At 39.8% G+C, this 8,861-nt stretch overlaps 1 long non-coding RNA gene across 2 annotated transcripts; it reads right to left on the reverse strand.

Moving 5' to 3' along the window:
* Positions 1-7,723: 7,723 nt before the first annotated feature.
* LOC136240891 (uncharacterized) lies at positions 7,724-8,554 on the reverse strand. 2 transcript variants are annotated; one of them, XR_010694014.1, is made up of 4 exons: positions 8,423-8,554; positions 8,274-8,365; positions 8,032-8,216; positions 7,724-7,974 (listed from the first exon to the last, which is right to left on the reverse strand). It is a non-coding gene; the product is annotated as an uncharacterized lncRNA (long non-coding RNA). The 2 variants fall into 2 exon arrangements; XR_010694013.1 differs by having other exon boundaries at positions 8,024-8,216.
* Between the last annotated feature and the right edge of the window lie 307 nt (positions 8,555-8,861).

Here is an 8,861-nt window from a genome sequence, read left to right on the forward strand (position 1 = left end):
GAATTGCTAACACTGGTGGCATTCTGTAGCTCTTGCAAATGATGCATTGTCTTCTCAATATCCTGTGGTATACAAGTGCTCTCGGTCTCTTGTGAAACTGTACTCTCAGTTTCCTGGGGCATCAAGGTGTTAAGAATAGTCCTACTCACAGTTTTCTGTGGCATTGGAGTGCTTTCAGCCTCCTGTGGAATGATCTCAGGCATGGAGGTACTCTCATCTTCCGGTGGAATAGCAGTACTCTCAATCTCCTGGGGTATCAAAATGTTCTCACTCTCCTGTGGCACTGCATTCTCCTGTGGTATTAAAGGTATGAATAAATATGCAATGCAAATAAAATATTTAATTACTAGAACCACTGCCTCATCCTACTGAACAGGGACTATTTCTACATCACAATTTCTCTCCCAGTAACTTAGCAATGGCTCTAGAACAACAACCTTTCTTCTAAATTCAGCCATGCCACACTCTGAACTGAGTGCTGCCAACTTCAGACCTAATCCCAGAGCTTTCTTATACTTCTGATTTTTAGAAAGTGTGCTCTTCAATGGAAAATTATTGGTAAGTGAAGACACTTGTAATGCACCACTTTTGCCTTCTTCATCACAATCATCTGATACTTCAGATGGATCCATCAATAACTGAAAATCTTTGTGCCACCTTCTTGCTACAAGTTGCACTTCAAATACTGGTAAATTTTGAGTGGCTCTCACTGCAAATATATGTCGACAGGGAAATCCCATCACCTTTGAAAAACCACAAGAGCAGTTATTAGCAATGAGAGACACACAATGCTCCCGGGATTTATAAACTGCCTTAAAAACACCATCACCATCTCCACTTGAAATAGTATACATCACAGAACGTGACAGCTTTAACTGTTCAACAATCCTCTCAGCTGAATACACTGTGCAAGCTGCATTAATTGTTGACACATCACTAATACCATCATTGGCTGTACTATGTGTAGAAAATTCTTCAGTAAACACCTTGTGTGTCTACTCTTCAGCAATCGTTCTACAGAAGAGAAGCACCTTTTCAAACATTTCAGAAAGTGACATTGATCGGGAAACAACATCTTTTAACTTGTGATTATGGCATTCAAGCTGATTATTTGTTGTATTGGCAAAATGAAGATGATTGTCGCGAAGAAAAGTTACCCATTTTTCTCTGCAAACATCCCAGTTTTTGATAAAATATTCTTTAAATGCAGTGTTGGTGTTGTCAAAGAGGTCTTGCTTCAATACAGTATATGATTCTTCACTGTCAGCATTAACAATCCTCCTGATGGTTTCTCTGGCCTGCTCCAACTTTCTTTGGCCACATCAAGATCAACAATCTGCTTAAAAAAATACTTGATGACATGAAACTGGCAGAAAAGCACTGTTGCTTGTGGGAACTCCTGTTGTAGTGCTGGTAACTCAGTAAAGTCTTTATCAATTACTATCACACGAACATTGAACCAAGAGGGATTAAACGACTTAAATGTCTGAATAATATGCAATAAGTGCACAGCACTTTCCTCAGCATTAGCAGAGTAAAATATGTTCCTACCACTCCCAAACCCATCTTCAACCATAAAACAATAAAGAGGCATCCTAGCTCTATTCACATTATAGGTACCATCCACCAACAATATTTCAGGAAACTTTTCAAACAGGGCAGACATTTGTCCAGATTGATATGACACAGTAGCAATCTCATTATTTTCATTCACTGTAATGCCACCTTTGGCACCTGTGTCCTTTTCCAAGGCATCTTCAAGATAATCAATCAGGATATGTTCATCTCTTCTACCACCTGCTTTCATCTTTTTCATAAGTAGCTTCAAATTCTGAATATCTTTTAGTGTAACCAATTTCTTGTATTTAGCTTGAATATAATCCTTTAGTTGCTTGTTATTCGGCCTGAGCTGGAGCACTTCATCCAATTCCTGCTGTTGTTGTATGCTCAATTTTCTATTTGAAGCATAATGCTTCATGATTTCATTGTTGATTCGATGGCTATCAGGGGCGTAGCCAGGATTTTTCTGAAGGAGGTTCGAATGAAAGTGGAATGTCTTAAGGGGAAGGCCTGGGTACTTCCTCTAGACCATGATTGGATGAAAGTGATGCATACACAAAATGTGCCCTTAGGCAGTAACAGTTGCTGTTTGTGCATCTAACCAGCTAAAACCTACACACTGCTGTTTATGCAGCTTATAGAAGTACTGTGGAATCACCTACCTTAAGCACATTTGTGACCAGGCCTGCAAAAATAGGGCATGTGGGCACATAAAAATTGCCTACTGTTTCAAACTTCAGAATGTCATAACTTAGTATTCCGTTGTTGTGTGGCTATGAAATTTTCAGCACTTATACAACATTTAGCTGGCATTAAAATACCAGTAACAGACTGAACATATTCTATTCCAGTAGAGAGATATGAGATGTTATGTGACAGGGTGTAGTTTGTGCCCACATGCCCTATTTTCGCAGGCCCGGTCACATTTAAACAATGTATTAATTATAGCTAAGTACAATCACTACAATTTATTCTTAATTTAATCTGTTGTACTATGGAGGTTTCTGTACAGTAAACAAATAATAATAATAATAATAGAAACTATAAACCTATTGTAAAAGCAACTAATCTTCACTTCCAGACAACATACTGACAGCCAACTTCAATTTCCTAGCACACGGAAGCCTTCCACACTCGAGTCCCTAGTTGGCAATACTTCTTCCAGCTATACATTTTTCTTGGCCGGTCCTCCTGTTGATGGTCAATAACTTCAGACTTGGCTTGTACTCCAATATGTTCGAGACATCACGTGCCCACAACATGTAACAAATAAACAAACCATTCATTAAGTAAATAAACATCAACAATTCACAGTTTGTGCTAACCTGACACATGTATAACACGGCCACTCAAGTTTAGCAGCTGTTGCCTCGTAATATGTCTCAACCGACTATTGAACAGTCCTTCGCTATTTCACTCGCGCCATTTCAACCATGCATCACGTGCGCAATTGATCACGTGATGCAATAGATATGCTATGCAATGGTTCAGTGATGTGACCCTCAAAAGTAGTACAGTGGAGCGCCAGTGGGCAAGTAGCTACCGGAGAGCTCTATAGAGCTGTAAGATTTGGTATGATTTTTTATTTAAAAAAAAATCTGCCTCTGAAAGGGGGGTTCGTCCGAACCCCCCCCCCCCCTGCCCATAGGCGGCGGAAAGGGGGGGGGGGGGCTAAAGCCCCCCTCAGAATGATATCACACCGAAATTATCTTTCTTGGAGTGGGGCTGAAAACCGTGATAAAGATCGAGATACTCTAATAGAGCAGTCACTCTAATAAAGTAGTCAGTGTGTAGCGAGCTATGTAAGGATTTTTATGTAGTTTATCAGCTAGAAATGGTAGCTGGTGAGGTGGAAAGCTCTTGTCAGTTGGTTGTGACCTTTTTTTTTTTTTTGGTCTCACCTTACCAAACTATAGAAATAAGTCTGGGTCAGCTCAGCGGAGCCCCCCTCATATCAACTACTTCCTCCGCCGCTGCCCCTGCCTACGCCCTTGGCTATGTTCCAGTGTACAATGCTTAAGAACAAGGCATTTGAATTCCTTATCATATGATATGGTGATCTTTGCAGTGCACTTTATGGCTAGCTAAATGGCGCTGGTTGCATCTGATTCCTTTGCTTTTTTTCCTGGGCTGGCCGAAGTGGACACGTGCAATTACATAATAGACGAATTTCCATTTACTATCAATGGGTTCTAAAGGTACCCTGGCCTTTGCACGTCTCTTGTTGTAATCATCTACGCTTTGACTATTAAACACGCGCATAGGGTGATTATACGCTCTTAACTTCTTAAGTAGTTCCTGCACTTCTTCGAACAAGTTGAACTTTCTGCCAACCTGAACATCATTCATCAATTCACCATTGCTGTCCACTACATCATTTCCTGAATCCGCTGGGTCGTCCTCAGAATCCACCAACGAAGACATTACTCCAGAAATGCCAACAATCAAGTGTGGGCGCGATAATTCACGTCTGTACATATCACGTGATTTACTGCCGGTGTCAATAGTTCGTTGTGGCCCTTATTGACACTGACGATCGGTGTCAATTGCCACAGCGATTTTCGCCACACTTTGGACTTAGAAAATTTACACGAAATATTTTTTTCCGGATAATGTTGTGTACGTATCCCGGATACTGACATGTTGAAGATTAATTAGCAGGGCCAACAACGTCGTGTTCTCCGCCAAGCTGGCAGCCGCTAGAAAAGAAGGGCGAAAAAATTGAGCCAGTTTAGAAGAACTCTTTTCCCCTGCCGTTTTTCAGGAGGACTGTTCTTACCTTGTTTCTCTCACTGGCTGCCTCATCACTATGAACTGATTTGTCAGTGGCATCTCGCATTACCTGGCATCACAGTGCTCAACATTCTCTCAAGCTAACTCAATTGCAAACAAGAGTTGATGTGTACAAATACTCCTTCCTCCCTCGAACAATTATTCAATGGAACTCCCTTCAAATTCCTAACATCGACACAATAGATCTTGAAACATTTAAGAACGCTGTAAGTAATATAATATGTGATTGTAATGCTCATTAGCGTGTTTCCCCTAGTTTGCTTTGCTAATTAATAATAATAAAAAAAGAGCTAGAGTCAACTATGGCCAATGAAACTTGATTACCAGTTTCTCGCTCAGATTTTTGAAAATTTGATGCGGGCGGGCGGTTATTATTCATTATTCATTATTTTTCCAAAAGCACAACACACATCCAAACATGAAGATTCCTGCCAAAAAAAGTGAGATCTACACTGATTACTCTTGCATTAAATAGCTAAGGTACGTTACTAATCTATAACAAGTGATTTTTCCATTAGAGTATAGCTGATTGCTCTATTAGAGTAAAAGTGACCGTTCTATTAGAGTATTTCGATCTGAAATACCAATAATGAAATTCCATGCGGGTGTATCAAAAGCATGCGGGCGATGACGCGAAACTGCTAATCAAGTTTCATTGGCCTATCAATTAACGGGCACTATGGTTTTCGAACAGCTGCCACTCACTTCATAGAAATCCAACAGCTTAGGTTATTATACCACAAAGTAGCCTACACTAAACAGCAATTCAGTATCCTCCAATAATCAGATATGTAAGATTAATAGTGTGAGTGCTGCAGCTAATAGTATGCAAGGTTCGATAAATTCCAGGTTCAAACAAAACCATCCATTTACGAACATTGCGTTTTACTACCAGAAAACAATGCACAATTTTTAAAAAAATTATTTATAATATACCTGCGTTCATTAGCTACCAATGACCAGAAAATGGTTTCGATATCTGTAGCATAGAGGGAGTACGAGCCTTACGATATTTGGCGGTATTTTCGAACGCCATAATTTTTTTATTTAATCATGCCCACCAGTAGATTTTATGCTTCTGCAAGAATTACACCAGTGCTAAAGTATAGAAACCGGTAAATAAACACCAGCATGTATAGAATTGTACTGTGAATGTGACATCAAGGATATTTTCGTTGTTACACTCATTTTCAGCTCCTACATAGTGAAGAAGATTCAAAAAAGTGAAAAAACGAAGTGGGGAGAAGCAACCTCCTGACCATCCCTATATGTTAGTCTAGGTGGCCCACTACAAATATCATCATAAAACATGAGGGGCTTTCTTTTTTCTACCTTATATGGGCGCAAAAAGATGCACGCTTTGTCGAAATTTCGCTACTTTATGCACCCATATATAAGGTAGATAAAGCAACGCCCTTAAATTTTATGGTTGTATTTTTGGTGGGCTACCTAGACTAACATATAGGGATGCATGGTCAGGAGGTTGCTTCTCCTTACTTCGTTTTTCACTTTTTTGCATCTCCTTCATGTATAGGAGCTGAAAATCATATGAGGCGATATATAGGGGGAACATTAGTATATAAAGTACCGAAAAACCCGGTTTTATAGGTTTTTGGGTTTTCACAATTTTGCAGCTAGCTACGGATCTTATCCTGAGTGTAGCTTGTATTGGAAACTAACAGGTGTGACTCCACTCCATCTACAATGCCTCCCGCTGTCCGGCTCCTTTCTACTGACTCCGAATCGTCTCCATGCAGCACTGATCCGGAGGAAAATTCGGTAGCTAACAGCTGCTGACCCCGCGTAGCTATAACATGCACAGAAATTAGCTAAGGTAACTTTGGGTGTTCAGTTGGAGTTTTAACACTTGGAATGCCAACAAGGCTGGTTTTTGGGGATTTTAGTTAGCAAGTTGCGAAGAACTGTACCGGGAACTATAGCTAATACGTATATACCGTGGCGCTGCATGCTAGCTATATAGCATGGCGAGTTTCTGATTGTTAGCTATCCAATAACTTTAGTGTCCGGCGTGCAGCAATGATGCATGGTTTTTGGGCTTAATTAAGGGGTTAATGGGTGCTTGCATGGGCACCGCCCATACTTCTATAACCCATGCAATTTATTTGATAAGAAAGTATGTTATTCCTCCTCTTCTAACTTGCCAATAGTAGCTATATCATCTGTCTTCCTCTGACTTTAAAATAAGCTTCAACTAAACATGCCTGTGTGTGATTTAAAATATTGGAGCACAAGTCCGTCTTTAGCTCATATGAATCTATTTCTCAGTAGCTACTACAGAATGTTTTCACTGCCATGCAAAGTGGCAAAGTGTGTCCTTCAAGATGCAGGGATCTCTCCGCCATCCAAATACTATATCTATGCAAAGCATAAAACTTTAGCGCTTGGCGCGCTGCGCGCGCCAAGCGCTAAAGTTTTATGCTTTGCATAGATATAGTATTTGGAAGTTGGAATTAATGAATTCCAATTTGCAAAGTTTATATTTTTAAGTGCTTCCAGCTTTTAATGCGATGGTTACGGTGGTTGCTGTGGCTTATAGGCGATAATTGAAGCCATTGTATACAGACCTTACTGTAAGATTTTCTAGGTTTTCTGTGTGGGTATTGTTTAAAGGAAGCATGCTAAATGCATTATCTACATTACAAAGCTACAAGATACAGGCTTTGAGCTGCAGCACTAGCTCCTGCTAAACGTCGAACTATCCTAATAGAACAGTCAGTACAATTATTCATAAAAATGAAGTCATTGTGATTAATGATTTGGCTATAGCTATAACCACAAAATAATATGTTTGGAAGCATGATCATGAAGGCTTGCAATTGCAAGATGTGAAGACAGAGACTAGTCATCTAATCAGCGTTACATTGCTTGCAGTAGCCCAACACTTGCAGCTTCCTGTCAGGATAACTATGCAATTTAAGCGAGGTGGTTTTCAGTGTACATGTAGGACTGTTCAATTTATTGGACCATGTCTTCTCACTGACCAAAGATATATACTGCTGCTCCTGTGTCAAGTTCCATCACTAGGTGATTGCCATTCAGTTAAACAGGCACTTTGTAGCTTTCAGGAACTGTTGATGAGACTGAATGTACATGGATTATGTCGGCAGTGGAATCTTCATCTGAAGGCTCAGTGTTCAGCTGTCGGAGGTCATCATTGTTAATGTGATCCACTCCATCCATTGCATTTGCCAGACTTTGTTTCTGAGGACTCTTTCTTATGACTGTTGTGACTCTGCTGTGTCCTCCTCTTTCCAGGAGCTTTGCTTCTGCCAGCTTTAGCAATGTGGTCTGTGCGAAAGCGCTTGCAATTGTTGCAAACCAACTAAACTACTCCTCGCCATTTGTTACATTTTAAGTTAACGAACAAGATGTATGAATAGATAGTTAACACAGAGCCATAACATGTACAAATTCTAAATATTATATTACAAGCACACATACAGAATATATTGTAAATCAGTTACACACACTTACATCAATAGAAGATTACATCATATGCAATTACAACATTTAAATGTATACAATCACATTGACTATCCTAATGTGTGTGTTACTTTAATTTTAGTTGTCAGTGAAAATCTGGTTTTCCATCTTTTAAACCTAAACGTTAAGATCAGAATACACATAAAACTTGTTTTATGTCGCTTACCCACATACCAGTTGGTCAGATGTAAGGCATAACTACTTGTGGTGTCTCCTCTTCATTGACCTCTCCTTCTCTTATTGACCCCTGCCTCGCACTTGCCTTTTATTTGTCACTTGACATACTAGCAGAGAGTTGATGACGAATAGCGGGCATGTCATCCTACAAATGTTTCAGCAGAGTGACTTTGACTGTTCGTCTAGAGTATTTATGATAGCAAGTGTTTCACAAAATTAATAGTCACTGTATGTGTTACCTCCTTTTTATCCATACTGCTGTCCTGAGATCGACACCATAACCATGAAAATCTTGTTTGAACTTTCTTTGGGCATAAGGTTCTTGTACAAACTAAATGCAGTAAAGACATTACCACAAAGTGCATACTGACACACTGCTATAACATACCGATGGAAGTGGTTGTTGAAATAGTAAAATAGATTGGTGTAGCCAAATGCCAACTGTAATACCTAACACGAAACAGAATTTTTCATACTGTATGTGGCAAGATGTTATACATACATAATATAAAGAACTTCGTGTGGGGAGATCATGCTCATGCACATTACGGGATACTAAGTATTGCAAGATCTAGAGGCTCCCTGCTATCAGACACCCTGCTATCAGACATCCAGAATGTACCCAGGTATCTTGGGATAGCGAATTTTTTTTTTTGGGCACACTTTGGACTTAGAAAATTTTCACGAAATATTTTTTTCCGGATGATGTTGTGTACGTATCCTGGATACTGACATGTTGAAGCCGACTAGTTAGCAGGGCCAACAACGTCGTGTTCTCCGCCAGGCTGGCAGCCGCTAGAAAAGAAGGGCGAAAAAATTGAGCCAGT

Source organism: Dysidea avara, chromosome 12 (genome assembly GCF_963678975.1).
Source record: "Dysidea avara chromosome 12, odDysAvar1.4, whole genome shotgun sequence".
Lineage (NCBI taxonomy): Eukaryota > Metazoa > Porifera > Demospongiae > Dictyoceratida > Dysideidae > Dysidea > Dysidea avara.